A 20,661-nucleotide genomic window follows, 5' to 3' on the forward strand; every position below is an offset into this window, starting at 1 on the left:
TTAAATATTCATTGTTTGTTAACTTAATTTTATAGAAAAGATATGTGTACCATAATATAAATATTTATAGTATAACTTTAGCTTGACGTTTCTTTTATTTACTAACTGTAAGGACAATTACATTATGTCTATGTTATATATGTCCATTTAAATAAATTAATAAATATGGTTTTTATTAATAATGAATATCCATCAATAAAAAATAAATATTATGCCTATGAATGATGAATGCTTATGTCAATCACAAAAAATTTCAATATGCATCACAAAAATAATGAAGACTTTCATACAAAAATTACTATTTCATTTGAGAATAATAATGAATATTATATATATATAGACAATGAACATTACATTATCAAATAATGAACATTAATATTAACATTGTGAATAATACATGAAACAAATTGAACATGAATATTAACCATAATAAATATTAAGTTCATAATTAATGAATTTTTAAATACAAAGAATTTAATTATTATAAAATATTACATTTAATGAACATTATATATATATAGAAAATAAATATTCTAGTACATATAAATAAACAAAAAATATTAATACATTCTTAGGTGTATTACTATATTTTGATATATAGCATTTTCAATTTGACCTGTGTACTAATTATTGACATATAAAATTCAAGTTTATATATAATTTTCTAGTCTTTTTAATTAATATGTTAATAATTTATATTATTGTACTAAACTCTTAGAATAAAAAAGGAAAGACATTGAAAATAATTGATTTATTATTATTTTTAAAAATATATAAAATATTAAACATTCTATACAATTTAATACATTAATTAAATTTATATTATTATTTATAATCAAAATAATTACGACAGTTTAATAGGCGAGTAAACGACTAGTTCTTTTATATAAAAATTTATTCAATATATAATTATTTAATATAATATTATTTTTAATCATTTTATCATATATAAAAATGAAAAACATAAAAGTTTCATGTGTAAAAAATAAGTACATATATTGTGGGCGATGTTTTCGGGCGTGAACTCAACTGTCTTTTAGACACTATGGCACTGTAAAACTTTTCAACCTAATCAGAGAACACGCTGATTAGTCAAGAAAACTAGCACGGAGATGAGAGTCGCCACCCGGGTAATCACCGGAACACTTTTACTAATGAGTGGTGTTTCTCAGATTCCATAAAAAAGCTGACGCCACAAATCTAGAGATGGATCCAAACGCCAAATTCCTTATTTGTGTATATTAATCTTTAGTTTTATTGTTTAACAAATTATTCTCTATAAACACAACAATTCATACACAAAACATACTAAATAACACACGTAATTTACCCAGGTCTAGTACATTTTATTCAAGCCCCACCCACATTAGAGTTGTTAATCTAGTTTACTAATTAATTATGTACATAGCCTACTCAGTCTAGCCCAATTACAAGTTATGCTTTGATTTCCAACCTTTAAGCCTAATTTATTACTTATTATGATAAAGTTCGTTTTGTGTGAACCTATTTCTAATATAGCCCAATCCTAACTAAGACATGGTAAAACCCACTAAGTGTACTTTAATTTTAGAGTTTAAACCCAGTTAATATTAGTTAGCTTAATGGACTATAGTTTTTATATTGGATCCAATTTTAAGGTCTAAGTCTATGTGGTTCATTTTAGTTAATTAATCACACAACACTTAATTAATCATACAATAAGCAAAAATAAGCAAAACAAGGTGCAAGAAATCAATCTAACTATTACAACCCATCCTACAACAAAAATCACAAGGAAAAGGCCTTAAAATGTAATATAGTACACAAAATCGATGAAAATACATTAACAACTCGCAAAACACAAAAATTTGGGGGCCAAAAAGTGTAGAGCTGATCGGCTTCTTCGACTTTTTGTGTATTTCTCACATCCCAGAATCGATTTTAACATGTATAGGAGGTAGAAAACAATTCAAATATGAAAGAAATAAAATAAAAATAAAGTAAAATAATAAAAATCAATCAGAAACCTTAAAAGCTAGTAAGAACCCTAAAAAAACTAAAAACATAGTGAAAAGGAATGACAGATTAACCATAAAATCCTAATAAACTATTTGGCTAACAAAACCATGATAAAAAAATAATCTAATTATATAACCTTTTGCATGTGATTAATCATATTCAAAACCCTAATACTGGCATATTATTAGATTCAAAATCCTAATGTTCTTATTATCAGATTCCAAAACCTAATAAATCAATAACGTGTAGATCCATAAGAAACTCTAATCTAATAATATAAATCATAAAAATAAAGCAGAAAAATAACCATAATCATGTTTCTAAGAAAAACATCAAAATAAAAAACAAGAAAACTAGTTTAGAGTGATGTTAACCGATGCATGTTGTGGAACCCTCAGGTTGTCACCGTAATTGATTGTTCTGTGAGTCTCCAGAGATGAAGAAGCGATTAAATCTAATATTGGTTGGGAATCCAGTGATGGATGTGTATTAGGAAAGCTTCTGTGACTTTAAGAAAGGGTTTCCAAAAATCAGTTCTCTCTTAGCGGCCTTCTTTCTTAGTAATTTAAACCTTCTGCCTAGTACTGAACGTAAGCTTCTTTTCTTTTCTCAAATCAATATTAGCTTCTGTACTTTTCTCTCCGGTCGTTCCCTAGTTTCTTGTTGTTGTTTTGTTCTCTTTTCTCTCATTTCCTTTAACTCTATATATCTCTTTTTATTTATAGAGGTAAGATTTCAAAGAAAACCCTAAAGGAACCGATAATCTCAATTTTTTCAAAAAATAAGTTGATAAATATTTAAATTTAAATAAATATCATTAAAAATCCATAATTATCTTAAAAGAAACCTTTTAGAATCTATATATGGATGTAAAATCATCAAGAAAAGAATGACGTCAAAGGAAAAAACCCTAATCGGTATTGTGTAGAGCCGATTGGCTCTACACACGAGAAGTTAGGCAAAAATTTACAATTAAGTCCCTGATCTTACGAAATCCATTGTTTTGACCCTCAAACTTTATTTTTCTTTAAATTGATTTTGGAAAAGGCAATTTTGTTAACCTTAATTCTATCCTCGAATTTGCCCGTCCTTCCTCTCTCAAGACCCGAAAAGGCAGTAACTTTCATCATAGAGTTTTCCGTAATTCCCTCAATATTTGGATCCCGAAAATGGATGCTGACAGCTGCCCCTAATTTGTCGAAATTTATAAGCATTTAATGTATTTAAATAAATTGAAACAAGTTATGAATATGAAGGATATGACAAAAGGATATCACTGAGAGCTGTAGAAGCCACGCCTCGCAAGCTCGAATTCTAATTGTTGGTTTGTTGTGGGGACCACTCCCACTTGAATTTTGGAGGACTTCGTCTGCTTAAGTTGAGGACTTCACCTGCTTAGGTTTAGGTCTTCGCTTGCTTTTTAGGAACTACACCCGTTGATTTGAGAGCCACGCCCATTAATTCGGGAGCCACGCCCATTGATCTAGGAACCACAACCATTGAATTGGCAACCACGCCTGTTGATCTCATGATTGTAGAGACTTTCCTCTGGCTATTTTCCATTTAAGGAAACAATATACCACTTTGGGTCAATTTGGTAATTTTCCACTTTTGAGTACTTTTTGTTATAATTTCCTGCCTTAGGGTATGGTCTGATTCATTTTGATGTCTTTTGGAAGCTATACTGGTATTTGACCTACTTAGAGACTAAAGCATAATTTTGATGGGCTGGGGACCAAACTTGTAATTTTTAGGAACTTTCACTTCGAGATGCGAACTGGCCTTTTATGTGTCTTCTAAGGACTTGTATCAACTTTTTATACTAAAGCATGATTTTGATAGGTTGAGGATCTTAATGGCATTTTTGCCCTCTTCAAGACATATATATATATATATACACACACTTATTTCCATCATTCATTCACTTCATCTGTTTTTCCCTCACTTTCTCTCTCATACCCTTTTCACTCTTTTTGTGATGTCTCCCTCATTTCTCAATCAAATTTCATGAAATCAGTCTTCAAATGGTGAGCTCTTCCTTAAGGTTTGCTGGACGTACTCCAATCGCACCAAATTGTGAGTTTTCTTCTCTAATTTCTCGTCAAAATAACCTTGGGCTTGTGAAGGGAGAGGAAATCCCTCTTTTGGTAAAATTGAACACACACCAGGCTTTTTTGGCCATTAATGAGGAAATTTCTTGGGTAAAAACTTTGTTTCCCTTGACTTATGTACTAGATATACATGTTATTTATCCAAAACATATGAAAAAATGAAAAAAAATATCAAAAATTCATGTGCCCTAGCCTATGGAGCCGATCAGTTCTGTGTAGTGCCAATCGACTCTGCGCAGTGGTGATCGGCTCTGCACAATCTAAGTCGACCACACATAGGTTAAGAAAGGGTTTTTAGGGCTATTTTATAAAAAATATCAACTAATAGACACATACTTACTTGTTTAGGGTGTTTTCGCACATTAATTATGTCTAATACCTGTGCATTTTGCTTCTCAGGATGACATTGTGTCGATCCAGTTCGCTGAAATTTTTTATGGTGCTTGTAAATGGTTCGATGAGCTCCCTAGCTCTGTCCAGGCTAGGATTGAAGATACAGGCTTCCATAAGTTCATAGCTACGCTCCTGTCAGTCATCGAAAGGATCGATCACACTTCTGTCTATGCCCTGCTCAAGAGGTGGATGGACACTACTTACACCTTCCATATCTCGGTTGGTGAACTGATGCTCTCTCATCTTTCTTTTTCCACTATCAAATACATCGATTTCTCTGGCACGCTTGTGCCATTTGACGATGCGATCCACGATCAACGCTTTAACGTTTGGGGGCGCTTCATCACTAATCTGCTCAGGTTCTTGCCAACTTTTAAGAACTCGTACTGTATTGCTTATCATAGCATCCCCTCCACTATCGACTCTTTATTCCCTAGAATGTTCACGAGGTTGATCAGATGGCCCAAGCCTTCTTGGTGTACCTCTCTAGTATGACTTTATTCAGTGACTCGGGGAACTCACTGAACTTCCACTATTTGGCCCTGCTATGGGATTTGTATTAGGTCTCCTCCTACAACTAGGGATTTGCAGATCTAGTATACTTCTATCATCAAATGGACGTTATTGTCCGAGGCAATAAGAGGATATATGGTTTCTGGCACGCGATCCATGTAAGTTATGCTCTAACTTCTTTTCCTTGTTTTTTTTATAAATATAGCGAATGATAATTCTTGTTTTACAGGTTTAGGCCTTGGAAATTGGCCATTTGATGGGCTCATAGCCCATCTGCACCTCGCAGGCTTTCCTTTGCTTGAGTCATTGGGGCTCGAGCAGGAGCGTGCCATTAGAGTGGGCCCAGATTTACGTGCACGTGAGGAGGCAATTCTTTGTCCTTGGTGAGGATTGGTGGATAACAAAATGATTTATGCAATGTAATATGTATGCATGTATGCATGTTTGAAATGCATTAACTGATCTCCTTTCGGGTTTTCATTAGAAGTACCGTGAGGGCTTGCAGGGGCAAGTGGACGACCGACAGCATCATATTAACGCTTAGCAACGTCGGATCGACACGCTAACACTTCAATTATCGACCTTGAATAAGAACTCCACCTATACCGATGTTGGAGGCGTCGCTCTCAACCTTAAAGGTTTTATTGAAGTCCGGCAACTGTAGCAAAGGAGCATGGCATAGGCGGTCCTTAAAGGTCATGAAGGCTGCCTCATGCTTTGGCTCCCAAGTAATGGTAGTGGCCTTCTTTGTCAACTCATGTAGGGGCGCGACTATTGAACTAAAATCCCGCACAAACCGCCTATAAAATCCAGCCAATCCCAAGAAAGACCACACCATGGTCGCTGTAGTAGGGGTAGGCCACTCCTTGATAGCGCGAACCTTTCCTCGTCCACACGCATCCCATCATTAGAAACTACAAATCCTAAGAAAATAGTAATGTCCGAGCAAAACACACATTTTGCCAAGTTGACGTACAAGCGCTCATTCCTAAGACATTGTAGGACTTGTCTAAGATGATAAACATGTTCATCTAAAGACTGACTATACACTAAAATGTCATCAAAATACACAACAACAAATTTCCCCAAAAAATGTCTAAGTACATTGTTCATCAATCTCATAAAGGTACTTGGGGCATTAGTGAGTCCAAATGGCATCACAAGCCATTCATAAAGGCCATACTTCGTTTTGAAGGCCGTCTTCCACTCATCGCCTTCCTTCATGCGGATTTGATGGTAGCCGCTCCTAAGATCAATCTTGGAAAAGAGAATGGCGCCATGCAGCTCATTGAGCATGTCGTTGAGGCGAGGAATTGGATGACAATACTTTCACCGTTATTTGATTAATGGCTCTGCAGTCCATGCACATTCTCCATGTACCCTCCTTTTTTAGGACCAAAATCACCGGCACCCCACAAGGACTTAAACTCTCTCGTACATAGCCCTTCTCTAAGAGCTTAGTGACTTGACGTTGGAGCTCCTTAGTCTCCTCTGGACTTGCCCTATAGGCTGCACGGTTAGGCAAAGAAACCTTAAGAATTAAGTCAATATGATGCTCGATCCCATAAAGTGGAGGAAGGCCTTTGGGAATCTCAGCAGGCATAACATCTGTGAACTCCTGCAAAAGACAACTCACAGAAGAGGGTAAATCAACTACATTTTTAAAAACAGACAGACACACAGTAGGAATCAATAAGAAGTAAGGAGAACGTCCCTGAACGATTGGAGTGATATCCCTCGAATATGAGTAATCGTCGCTCATAACGACCCTGAGTTGTAGAGGCAGGGTCCGCATGCATTTAGGATCCAAATCTAGTGATTCCTGGTGCCCTAGGAAGCTGCTGTGCATTATCGTGGTGGCCGGTTTGCTGCGTTGGGACCTGCTGCTTTCCGGCCTTTCCCCCAGTGCTTTCATTGGTCAAAGGGGCGTTATGGGGTGGGGGAACAACCCGCAAGGTGGCTGGACCTGAAGAGTGCTCCGCCTTGGTTGATGCTTTGAGATTAGGCGAATGCTTGAGCCCGGTAGGTGCCATGGGCTTGATTGCCTCTTTTTTCTGCTCCAAGGCTTTGATGCGGTCTCTTTCCACGTGGTCATGGATGATTTCCTGTAGTGTCATGGGGAGAAGAGTTACCCTACGCCCCTTGTTTTGGAAAGTGTATGTGTTAAGGAACCTATCATGCACGGCCTTCTTGTCAAATTGCCAAGGGCGACCTAGAAGGAGGTGAGTAGCATCCATAATCACAACATTATAAGTAACAGTATCAACATAAGAACCAATAGAGAATGTGATGTGGCATTGCCTTGTTACCACATCACCTTTACCTTTTGAAATCCATTGGAGGCTATAAGGTTGAGGATGTGGCAAAGTAGGTAAGTTCAAGACCCTCACCACTTTCTCATTCAAGATGTTGCAGCAAGAATCACTATCCACTATCACACTCAAAGATGAAATACCCACAAGGCACCTTATGTGAAATAAATTCTCTCGTTGGTTCCCTACAGAAGCATCTTTTACCGTCAAAGCATGACGAGATACAAAGGAAATAGGCGTTCCTTCATTCAAATCCGGGGGACCACAAGCATAAGGCTCCTCATCATCAAAGTCATCATAAACAGGCCGCTAAGCCTCCTCATTATCCTCGTCATCGTCAAATGATTCATACCCTGTAGCTTGAAAGAACAATACCTTCCTAGGATTTGCATAATTGCGCACAATATGACCGCACCCGCCACATTTATAGCATACTCTATCTCTCGTCTCGGCCATATGGAGGTTGAGATAGGGCTGCAGCCGGCTTAGGAGTCTCGGTAGGGCGTGTAGGTCGGCCAGAAGTGGGGGCTTGAGGCCTAGGCTGCACACTAGCATCAGGATTAGTAAAAAACTTAGGACTAGGGTTAGAATCATACCTTCTTGATGAAGAAGCCGAGAGCCAAGGATAGACCTTCTTGCGCACGAGTTTAAGGTGGACCTTTTGAGTGGCGTGTGTGAGCGCAGTTAAGTCATTGATGGGCAACACATTGACTTCTTCCCTTAAATCAACATGAAGACCATGCAGAGATTTGGTCCGAACGGTTGCTAGAGTCACACTCATGCCGGCCTTAAAATACAAGTCCTCTAGTTGAGCAAAGAACTCAAGAGGTGTTTGAGTTCCTTGTCGAGCTAAGGCTATCTTCAATCTCATCTCATTCTTATATTCCAGAGGCACATACTTTTGAGTCATGACGAAGACAAGTTGGTGCCATTGTCTAATAGGCTCATGTCCCATACGAGCTCTATTTGCCACGTCTCTATGCCACCACGACCTTGCGGCTCCTTGGAAGTGCAAAGTGGCAATCTCCACCTTCTCCTCTTCATAATAGTGACAATGTTGAAGTGCATGTTCCGTCGCCTGCAACCAATCCAAAAAGACAGCCGCATCATATTCACCAATAAAGTTTTCAATCTTTACCTTGATATCGCGTCTAGAGTTATGATTGGGTTGAACTTGGCGTCTCTCCTCAAAGCCGCGGTCACCATGATTGTTATATGCATTACCACGACCGCCATTGTGACCTCTCCTATGCCTAGGCTGCACATTCTCATACTCATCATAGGCATTAGCATTAACATTATCATAAAACAAATGTGTAGGGATGTAAGGAGGAATCCACCCCTCTGGATGAACTTGGTTCTGGATAGGTTCAGCAAGCAGGGGGTGGTAGTTACCTGGGTTTACCTGGCCAGCCAAGTGCATATACTCCTCATCGTATTTACCGAAAGCAAGTGGAGAATAGGGCCTAAAAGAAGCTTGGGGCATAGGCTACGTACAGCCTCTATCCAGCCATGTGGTTGGCCGTGCATTATTGGCGCGGACGGAGTGACGCCCATAGTAATAAGGATCAGGGTTAGGGTGATCATACTTGTGCCTCTCAAGTGATTGGTGGTTGCTTCTTGGAGTGTCCTCATGGTCCGAGCAATGACCATTGTCATCGAGGTCTCTATAGTTGGATCTTGGCTGCCATCGATCATCAATGTCATTGATAGTAGGCCTCTCAATGACGGACTGCAGCCTCTTGGACTGCTTATGGTGAACATGTTGTTGGTGTGAAGACGATGCTAGCCCCTTGTCTTATCATATGCCGGGAGTGTTGAAAAACTTGTTGTCCAGCACTAATGGAGTGTCCGGGACTAAGGAAGGGGGCGCCCCAATAGGCCCATGTTGAGCCTCCTTAAGGCGTGTCAAGTGAGCTAGTTGGCGCTCCGTAGTGGCCAACCGTTTAGCCAGAACAATGCACTCAACCTCGAACTTGTCAAGGCGTTCCTTCGTCGTCAACAATTCAGCCGCTTGCACATCAAGTTCCTCCCCATGTAAAGACATAGCAAGAGGTTAATAACAACAAAAAGGCAGCAACTAAAAGAAGCACAAGATGCACTCCAACACACTCAAAGTAACAAAATCTCCTGGTAACTACTTGAAATAATCTATGAGGGAGGTCAAGGCAAAGAAGTGAACTTGTATGCAATATCTTGTTCAAGCCAAATCAAGCCTGCAATATTGTCCCATGATGATTAAACCAAAGCAAATAATCAATGCAAGATAAGGTCGTTGATAGATTGTGCTACATAAAATGGATGTATGAGTGCAGAAAGTGAGGGATATCCCTTTGCCAACAGCTTTGATCTTTGTGATCGGTTTTGAGTGAATATATATATATGTTGAATTTTCAACTGCATTAGTGATGGTAACAAGCAAGAAAACAAGGTAACAACACAAATTTTAGTGTATTCGTGGAATGCAACCTTGCTCAAATTTTCAATTGTACTAGTGATGGTAACAAACAAGAAAACAAGGTAATAGCACAAATTTTAGTGTATTCGTGGAATGCAACCTTGCTCAGAAGATAGAAGATGATTGTAGGCTTGTTGCAACAACCACAAACTTATATTCATGCAAGATATATTATACAGCAAAATAATCAAGAGGACAATATGCTAGATAATAAGATAAAGCAAGATAGAACTATTGTATACAAGGAAGTAGGTTTACACATAAAACACAAAACTCTCAGTTTGATTCATTGTTGCGTTGCAAAAGAGAGTCCCTAGGGTTCGGATATATATATATATATATATATATATATATTTTGTGGTTGGAAAGTTTCAAACAGCTATAGAAGAACAAGAAAATGGAAGAACATGCTAAGGTAAGAAATGTAATTGGAGAAATCGAAACAAGAGAATGATGAACAACACGTTGTACCCCTGGAAGCTGATACCAATTTGATGCGTTAGCCCCTTGGAAGGCTTGCTTGAGTCGGATCTAGGTAGGACATGTGGCAAGGAATGCTTCTCTTGTTGAGGACTAAGACAGCCGAAGGTGGGAAGGAGATAATGGACACGTACACAGCCTTGGGATGGAGGTAGTAAAGTCCTCACTTGTCGAATGATTATAGGATGCAGTTGTTGAGAAGGGGAGAGCCAAGTGACGTCGGCAGGAGATGGTCACAATTCCACTAACACAAGGTTGAAGATGGACACAATCCCACTATCACAATGATTGAAGATGGACACAATTCAACTATCATAATGCGGAGATGGAAAAAAGACCATGTAACAATAAAATCAGGCCGAAACAAGAACGTTGATCAAAGGATGTTTGCGTTTAAGAATGGGGACGACATGAATAAGAATGGTGGCGTCGAAAATAAGGGGTGGAGTTCAAAGCTCTCAACAATACCTTGTATAAAATTCAACGTAAGGAAAATAAAACAAGACCAATATCCCACATATATGGGAACCCTAAACCTAAGTTTCTAATAAAGGAAAGCAAGCTAAAATAAATAAAAACAAATAGCAATACAAAACCTAAAGATGAAAGTCTAAGTTTAGGAAGTCTCTTCATGCCAAGTAGATAATGATAAAATCATGATGGCGGGTGTGGAAATTGAGGACGCTCCATTCCTTGCAAAGGCCTTGGTGACAATGCTCGAAGTGGCTTGAGCAATAGCTTTGGCATGAGCCCTCGTGATAGGTCCGTTTGAGGATGCTCTCAAGGTATAACTCCTGTTATCAGTTAGTCTTTTTAGATTTTTAAGCTGATTATTTTCTTTCTTTTGCTTGACCAGCCTTTTTAAGTTTTTCGATAAGTAGACTATTTTTTACTTTTTATTTTTTTGTACATAGTATTTCTTGAGATGATCCAAGTCGATTGGTTTAGTGAACCTGTTCCCCTCCAGGTCTGAGATCTTAGCAGCACCTTTGGGTAGAATCTTCTTTAGCAAGTATGGGCCTTCCCAATATCGCCTAAACTTCCCTCTTAGGTCGAATGCAATAGGTCTTGTATGCTTCAATACTAGATCACAAGCTTTGATCTTTCTCGGCTTTACTTTTTTATTGGATGCCTTAACTATCCTTTTTGATACAACTGCATGTGGTATAGAGCTTTCATCCTTTTTTCATCAACCAGAGCCAATTTCTGGTATCTTTTCTCAACCCACTGATACTCTGGTATTTTAACCTCTAATACAACTCTCAAAGACTCAAATCTAACTCAATTGGCAAAATTGCTTTTGTCCCATAAAACATAGAGTATGGTGTTTGTCCAATCGATGTTCGCTCGGTTTCTGATATCCGCAAAGTGCAAAGGGTAACTGGAATGACCAATCCTTATGATTCCACACCATCTTCAAAAGTATTTTTTCAAGCTCTTATTAGCTGCTTCTATCACTCCATTGGCCTGAGGTCTATACGGAGAAGACCTATGATGCTCGATCTTGTATTCCGCTAGTAGGTCTATTGTCTCACCCATGAACTATACCTCATTATCTGTCATGACATGATGTTGGATTCGGTATCTGTAGATCAGGTTCCTTTCTATAAATTTGGCCATCTTCCTTGCTCCTATGGTGGTGAATGACTTAGCTTCGACCTATTTCGAGAAGTAGTCAATTGCTACGACTATGAATCTATGGCCATTCGAAAGAGGTTTTATTTCATCAATAATGTCGATCCCCTAAGCTATAAAAGGCCAAGGAGACGTTATGTTGTGAAGCTCAGTTGGAGGCACGTGACTCGGGTCACTATATAACTGACATTTATGGCATTTTCTCACTAATGCTATACAATCTTTTTCCATTGTTAACCAATAATAACCTTTCCGCGTGATCTTTTAGTTAATACTATGCCATTCATATGTGGCCCATATACTCCATTGTGCATTTCCTTCATCACTACTTGAGCTTCTTCTTTAGTCACACATCAGAGCTGTACACCTGACACTGCTCTTTTATATAAGATTCCGTCATGGCTGATGTAATTCCTAGCTTGAACTTGCAGCGCATAGCTTTCCTTGGCAGTCCCTTCTTCTAGATATTCCATGCTTTCTATAAACCTCTTCAGATTGTAGAACCATGGCTTTTCTTCTAGTCCCATCTAAACTTACATTATTCGATCCCCTTGATAACAAGGCGCACCCGATTTCATAATCACCAAAGGCTTCATTGAAAGCTGCGAGGGATTGACCCACATAGATAACAGGGTAGCCAATGCATTCGCCATCTGATTCTCGTCTTGAGGCAAGTGTATGAAGGAACACATGGAGAAATTACATACTAAAATCCTGAGGTAGTTAACATACAACTTCATCCTCTTTTCTTTCACTTTCCATTCCTTGAAGGATTGTTGTATTACTAGCATGGAGTCTATGTAGACCATTATGCCTTACTACCACGGTTGCTTCTAATCCAAATAGACATGCTTCATACTCTACCATGTTATTAGTCACTTTAAAGTACAATCTCTTGGCCATTAGCAGCATCTTTCCTTTTGGCATGATCAGAACTACTCCCAAGCCTGCACCTTTTGCATTCATAGCTCAGTCGAAGTACATCTTCCACTCTTGGATCTTGATTGTCTCTAGATTCTCATTAGAAAATTCTAGATCCCAAGGGTTGTCTCCTTCAATCGCATTATGAGCTAAAAACTCGGCTATGACCCTACCCTTGACTACTTTCTTAGTAATGTACACAATGTCAAACTCTATTAGGAGACTAACCATCTAGCCAACTTTCTTGTAAGAGATGGAGCTTTAAATAGGTACTTCAGGGGGTCTATTTTTAAAATTTCTTGCACTTTATACGACTGAAAGTAGCACCTCAACTTTCTTATAGCCTATATAATGGTTAGGAACGTCTTTTCCACGAGGTTATACTTTGACTCATAAAGCAAAAACTTCTTACCGAGGTAATAGACCGCATGCTCCATATCATTGGGTCTGCATTGTGCTACCACCACCCCTATGGCTTCTTCTTCCAAGGGTAAGTATAGGATTAGCGGTTTGCCATCCTTCGGTGGCTTGAGTACTGGCTGCTTCATCAGATACTTTGATTATGTCGAAGGCCTTTTGATAATGTCCATCTCACACAACGGGCTGATGCTTCCTCAAAAGCTTAAAGATAGGATCATGAACCATTGCGAGCTTGGAAATGAATCTGTTGATATATTGTAATCGTCCTAGAAAACCTCTGACTTCTTTTTTCGTCTGTAGTACTGGCATCTCTTGAATAGCCTTGACCTTGTCCGGATCAATCTCTATGCTCCACTGACTCACTATGTACCCTAACGACTTCTCTAATGTAACTCTGAATACACTCTTCTTTGGATTGAGTCTCAGGTTATACCTTTCCGCTCGTCCTAAGAACTTATTAAGAACTTGGAAGTGCCTTTATCTTATTTTAGACTTTACCATCATATCATCAATATACACCTCCACCTCCTTGTGCATCATGTCATGAAACAAAATAGTGGCTGCTATCTGATAAGTTGCCTCTGCATTCTGTAGTCCATAAGGTATAACCTTATAGCAGTACATCCCCCACTCAGTAATAAACAATGTTTTCAACTTGTCCACCACTGCCATCATATGATCTGTTTGTACCTAAGAACCCATTCGTAAAAGAGTACATCGCATTCGAGGTGCCACTGCTGACTATTACATCTCTGTGAGAAAGAGGAAAGTCATCCTTAGGGCATGCCTTGTTCAAGTCCCTATAATCCATGCACATTCGGACCCTGCCATCCTTCTTCAAACCCATACAATATTTACCAACCATTATGGGTAGTTAACCATGTCAAGAGAATTGGCCTTATCCTTCTTAGTGACCTCTTCTCGTATTTTCTCTGCCCATTCCGCCTCATTCTCCTTATCTTCTGTTTGATCGGTTTGATGTGCGAATGAGTTGGGATATGTTGCTCTGCTATTTGTTTTGTTTAGACCTAGTATGTCATCGTAGCACCAAGCAAATACCGCTTTTTTCTATTATTCTCTTAAATTTTTTCCTCTCTTCAAGAGTTATATTATGAGCTATTAGAATGTTCCATGGATTTGTATCTGTGCCTAAATTAAATGAATCAAATATACATATGTCATGATTATCAAAATGCACAGTACCATCAGGAAAAATATTGCACAAGTAAGCAAAATTGTTCATATCATTGATCTTGGAAAGAAAAGAAATATCATCCTCATAAATGTCGGACGTTATTACATCATCATAAAAAACATTAATAATGTCATTTTCAATAAGAGCAACTATTTCCTCTTGACTTATTTTCTCTAACTAGGCGGTGAACTCTTCTAGCTTCAGCTCCTCCATCTTGGTGGTGACTTTCTCTCGGACTTCCTTGATACTTAGCTCAACCATCCTATCGATAATCAAGTTCTTCAAAATCTCAAACCCTAGTACCTTAGTCCTAGCTACATTAATAGGTTCAGGCTCCCCATTGTAGGGGTTGTATTCTTGGAAAAATATTTTTTTTTTTAGAGTCTTACCCTTTGGCATGTCTTCTTCTTCCTCTTCAAAATAACCCAATCCATGCAGAGTCTTCTGACCTTTGAAGGCTGGCAGCTCGACGATATCTTGTTGATTCTTTTTCAGCCCCATTCTAGGCATGAAGTTTATATTTTTGAACATGTTGGCTACTTTAGGATCCATGTAATCGTCATAGAGAATAACAACTTGAAATCTAGTAGGGGCATCCAACTCTTTGACAGTCTTTTGGATAGCCGAGACAGCCTTACCACCTATAGCGTTGATGGTGATGATCTTGCCTTCATGAGAAAACTTTACCTTCTGATGTACAGTGGAAGGAACTTGATGGGCTACTGATGCAACCTACACCTAAGGTAGTGAACCTATCGATGGGGCCTAACACTAGTGAGTATCAAGGTCGTATCTCTAGAGATCGGGTGAACCTAAAGTTATTATTGTTTGCTATATTATCTAGTCTACAATAAGGTGTGAGAAGTCTAAATTAATTAACTAATGATTATGAATGCAAATAAAGGAACAAACAACAACTGACAATCGAAAGACAACTGTAACAAAAGAAGCAAACCCGAAGGGGACCTAAATGATGGAATTCTAAAGTTGATTTTATAAATTACCAATCTTGCTACCCGTGCCTAAATCCTGAATCGAATTCGGCTCCTCTTTCGAGCTCACCAAGTTCCTAAACCTGCACTAACCTAATAGAATCTCTTCCTATCAGATTATTACAGATTAGCATTAAGCGTGATTTAGATCTATTAAGAGTTATTAATTCTTAATCCGGTGAGTGAATTAACCTTATCTCTAAGTTTTAACTACTAGTTCTTACTATTCAATTTCCAATTGTAACAAGCATTTCTCACTGTCAAGAAACAACTCAAAAGACAATTAATTCAACGTCTCAAATTAATTGAATCAAACTTTATTACTAAACAGCAAGAAGATTACAAGAATAGTAAATAATAATCTAATAATTAAGCACAATCCATCAACAAAAGGTGAACCCCAATGGGTTCGGCAGCCCTAGCTACTCATAATGAAAGAAACAAATACAAAAGGAAATAAACAACAGAAAAGGAAATGGAACATGTAACCCCTCTTCTCTCGAATCGGAGTGGGAATGTCACAAGCGCCGGCTCTGAAACCAGCCTCAAGTATGGATCTCGAATGTCTCGGTCAATCGTCTAGAACCTTCAATCTTTGCTTGAATCTCCCAAATCAATCCTTTGAAATGACGTTGGTCTCCCAAAATGTCAAGAACAGAGGTGTAGTAGTGAGGGGTCGCGCGCGTAGAGAAGTCTAGAAATCAAAAGCGGAACCCTCTCTTATTTTCCGTGCGCCTACTTATAGGCAGAAGTGCCCTAGCCCGTGTTAATATGCACGGCCTATGCAATGGTCTGTGCAAATGTGCATGGCCGTGCAATTGCCTGTGCAAATACCTCGAATTGCGCGCCAGTCAAGGAATCGAATCCGACAAACATCTAATATGCGTAAATCATCCACATAGCTTGATTTTTGCCTGAAAATCAATCAATTTCCCATCAAGGAGTCCGAAAACCTGAAAAGCTCAGTAACATACCAAAGTGCGATCAAACACGAATAAATATGACTCAAATACATGAATAAACGACTGATAAACAGTCAATAAATATGCATTGAATCATCTATATCAAACTACCCCACACTTAAGCATTTGCTTGTCCTCAAGCAATCAACAACTCATTCCTCAAACAGATACAAATAACTCAATCAAATACTTTACAAGAGGTTAGCTCAAAACAAGTCTCAAAACTCCGTGATGAATTTCCTTAAAATCCCCAAATCACTAAATCCTTGAGACAGAGAACAAAGTTAATAAAGCTGCTAAAATTAAAATGATAAACCATCCAAACTGAGAATTCGAGAACCATGCCTTACAAGATGTCACTCAAAACACACACGTGTATATAGGTGAAAGAATATCGCCAAGCTCTCAACACAAAAAGTACAGAAAAAGGTGCTTACCATAAGCTTGCTTATAGATCCGATCTCCACTATTATGAAATAGTCAATAAACATGATCAAAGGGTCTTGAGCCAGGTTGTAATGTGGTTAAGGTAGGGTATGGAGAAATATGGAAAGTAAGCAAAAAGTTGTTGGAAAATTATGCAGGTAATGCAAGAATATAGCCAAGGATCAAATGCTGTACCAAAATTGAACATTAAGTTGCTCTAATAATAAGATGATGCTCGAAATGAACTAAAAGAAAATTATACATATATATAATTTTTTTTAACTATTCTTGCAACAACAGATAACGCAGGATGAAGTAATACAATGCTCAATCAAAAGTACTAAAACAATATGTACCATTTGGATCGAAGGGAGGAGCATCTACGAAAAATCTAGCAACTTAGTGAATATATGCAAATTGATCCAAAATGAAATGCAGCATAAACATACATAATTTCCAGCAACAATGGTAGAATGCATAGAACTGATAAAATGAGTGTCAAAGGTAAATTATAATGAAAGAACAAGGCTAAGGCTCAAAATTGGTTCACTAAGGGAAAAACAGGGTTAGGCTTTTGGCCAAATTATGTAATTCCTAAGTGCCCAAATCATTTCATGACTATAAAAAATTCATGTAATCTCAAAAGTCATCACAAAGCAAGTTCTAAGAATAAAAAGTATGTACAATGCTCACTAATCAAAAACAAAATGAGCATAAAAACCTCACCATTTGAGTGGATTAAAATTGCATGAATTCTCAAACCAAAGTTTAAACAACCAAACAATCTAATAAGCATCAATATTAACAGTGTTCTATATCCAAGATAAAGTAAAATGAAAAAAATTAAGGAAAAACACCAGTTTTACCTAGCTTGATTGAAATTAAGATATTCATTCATTGCCTTCTTTCAACAAGATTCGATAAAAGCTATACAGGTATCCATTCAAAAGAGAAAAATTATCAACTACTTGATTAAAATAAAACTCAAGATAAGGACAGTAAGAATGAACATACCCAATCAATAAGGGAAATGAAAGCAAGATAAAAACAACAAAAACAAAATTGGTACCTGCACAAAACTAAGGTACCTACCCACACTGCAGGAGAAACAACTGCCCTCGATTATGTAAAATAAAGGTAGCACTCCAAAAAAAGAAAAAAAATACACACAAAGAAGCAAATTATGGGAGTCCACAAAAAAAACTGAAAACTAAAAGAAAAATAAGACAACAAAAAAAGATAAAAACTAGAAAGTCTACTAGATACTGCACTTGATGTGTGCTTTAACACTCCAAAATATGTTAGTCCTCAAAATTACGTATGAGCATCGAGTAGGCTAACTCCTGCAAAACTCATCCCAAGCAACATCTAGTAAAAGGTTCAATAAAATAAAATCATCTCAAAATAAAACAAACTTAAAACCAACTGAAATATCTAATTAAAAAAAATAACTACATAAATAAAAGATGTCCAAAAATTCAAAAAGCATAAATAGATTCGGGAATGCCTCCCGAAGGCGCTTCTTTTTGTTCGAGTCGTCTAGCTAGACTCTACAGCAGCATTCCTGCATCACGGGCAAGTTGAGAAGGTGGGTTCAATGTAAATTGGGGCCTGAGGCATATAAGTGCAAAGAGAAGGTCTGATGTGTGCGGTAGATGACCAAGGAGGTGGGTGCTCTTCGCACCGAGTTGGGATGCCCATTCATCCACTCCGAATTCTGGCTAAATGACCTGTTATAAACAAACTTGCAACTATCCTTCTCGGGTGTATCATAGCACAAAGTCTCAAATTGATACAAGTTGTTTTCTTTAGATGAATAACACATATCAACAGGGAAAGAAACATGAATAGCATCATCCATTTGTACATCCTATGGTTGCTTATTACATGCAGGACCAATTCCATTAATACTACAAATGGTATGAACATGGTCCGTGGGAGAACTATCAAATGGGGGTAAACTAAAAGTAACACAGTCATCCCCTACATTAAGTTCTAACTTTCCCTCAAATACGTCTATTTTAGCTCTAGCTGTGGCAAGGAAAGGTCTCCCCAAAATCAACGGTACACCATGCTTATTATCCATTTCCATAACCACAAAGTCCATAGGAAATATGAACTTATCTAACTTGACTAGCACATTCTCCACAATCCCCTTAGGAAGCTTAACAGAATGGTCAGCTAATTGAATGGACATCCTAGTGGGTTTTGCCTCCCCCAAACCTAGCTTATTGAACAAACTAGTGGGTATGATATTTATGCTATCCCCCAAATCAGCTAATGCATCATCAACACACAAATTACTAAAGTGCAAGGAATAGTGAAACTCCCTGGATCGTGACGTTTCTCTGGCAACTTGCTTTGAAACACTACTGAGCACTCTTCGTTAAGCTTAACATAGGCTACCTCCTCCAACTTCCTTTTTCTGCTAAGTATGTCCTTTAAAAACTTGGCATACTTCGACATATGCTCCAATGTATCAATAAAAGGCAAGTTAATATATAGTTGTCTAAAAATATCTAAAAACTTACTGAACTGCTCTTGTGCTTCTGCTTGTTTGACTCTAGCAGGATAAGGAATCTTAGGTTGATATTCCCTGACTGGAATTGATTTCACCTTTTGTCCCTTGGGTTCCTTAACCTTACTGCTCGCCTCAACCTGCACATCAATAGTGCAGTCGTAAAAAACAGGCTTAGAAGGAGTTGAAACTAACTTACTTGAATGCAAAGTGATGGCGTTCACGTGCTCCCTCTGGTTAGACTCAGTGGTGCTAGCGAGCACTCCTTGTTGCCTCTCAGACAACATCTTAGAGATTTGGCCAATCTAGGTCTCCAAGTTTTGAATCGAGGCCTGCTAATTCCTAAGTGCACTATCAGTTTGCTGGAACCTCATCTCCATAGACGTCACAAACTTCATCATAAGCTCCTCTAAATTTGATTTCTTTTCTGGTGGAGGAGGAGCTTTGCGAGGCCAGGTGGTATTCGTGGGCTGCATGAAGTCTTTGAAAGCAAGTGGACCACAGCATTATTGTTCCTCTGGGATGATTGCGCCACCTAGGGTTGTATGTATTGCTGTAAGGGTCGTTCTGCTGCCTTGGGGCATTCCCTATATAATCAACCTGCTCAACATCAGAAGACACAGCAGAAACAGATGGAAAAGTAGAAGAAGATGAAGTAAACATACCTCCCGCAGTACAATTCACACTGTAGTGCAGACCACTACAAAACTCGCAGCCAACGTTCGCTACATGAACCGACATATGGAGTTGGTTACTCTTCTTGGTCAGAAGCTCCACCTGAGCTGCCAAGGCTGCTGTAGAATCTACTTGGTTGACCACTCCTTGTCTTCCTGGTCGGCTCCTAGAGGATTGCCACTGATAATTGTTCATGGCCATTTCCTCTATCAAGTTTTGAGCTTGCTCGGGCATCTTACTGTTTAGCACCCCACCTGCTGCAGCATCCACCATCTGCCTCGTCGTAAGGTTCAACCCGCTGTAGAAGGTTTGAACCTGCATCCACACTGGCAATCCGTGATGTGGGCAGCATCTCAAAAGGTCCTTAAACCTCTCCCATGCATCGTACATGCTTTCATTATCAAACTGCATAAAAGAAGATATGTCATTTCTAAGTTTAGCAGTTTTAGCAGGAGGAAAATACTTATATAAAATTTTTTCGACCAACGCCCTCCAGGTAGTAATTGTCTGCTGTGGAAGAGATTGCAACCATTTCTTAGCTCTGTCCCTCAAGGAAAATGGAAACAATCTCAGCCGAATGGCGTCATCGATTGTTCCATTTATCTTGAATGTGTCACAAATCTCCAAAAAGTCAGAGATATGAACATTGGGA

General features: G+C 38.3%; 1 non-coding gene across 1 annotated transcript; it reads left to right on the forward strand.

Moving 5' to 3' along the window:
* Window positions 1-20,340: 20,340 nt before the first annotated feature.
* Window positions 20,341-20,447, forward strand: LOC112534891. Its single transcript, XR_003079119.1, has one exon. It is a non-coding gene; the product is annotated as a small nucleolar RNA R71 (small nucleolar RNA).
* Window positions 20,448-20,661: the final 214 nt, after the last annotated feature.

The sequence above is a fragment of the Ricinus communis genome, chromosome 2, assembly GCF_019578655.1.
Source record: "Ricinus communis isolate WT05 ecotype wild-type chromosome 2, ASM1957865v1, whole genome shotgun sequence".
In the NCBI taxonomy this organism is placed as follows: Eukaryota; Viridiplantae; Streptophyta; class Magnoliopsida; order Malpighiales; family Euphorbiaceae; genus Ricinus; species Ricinus communis.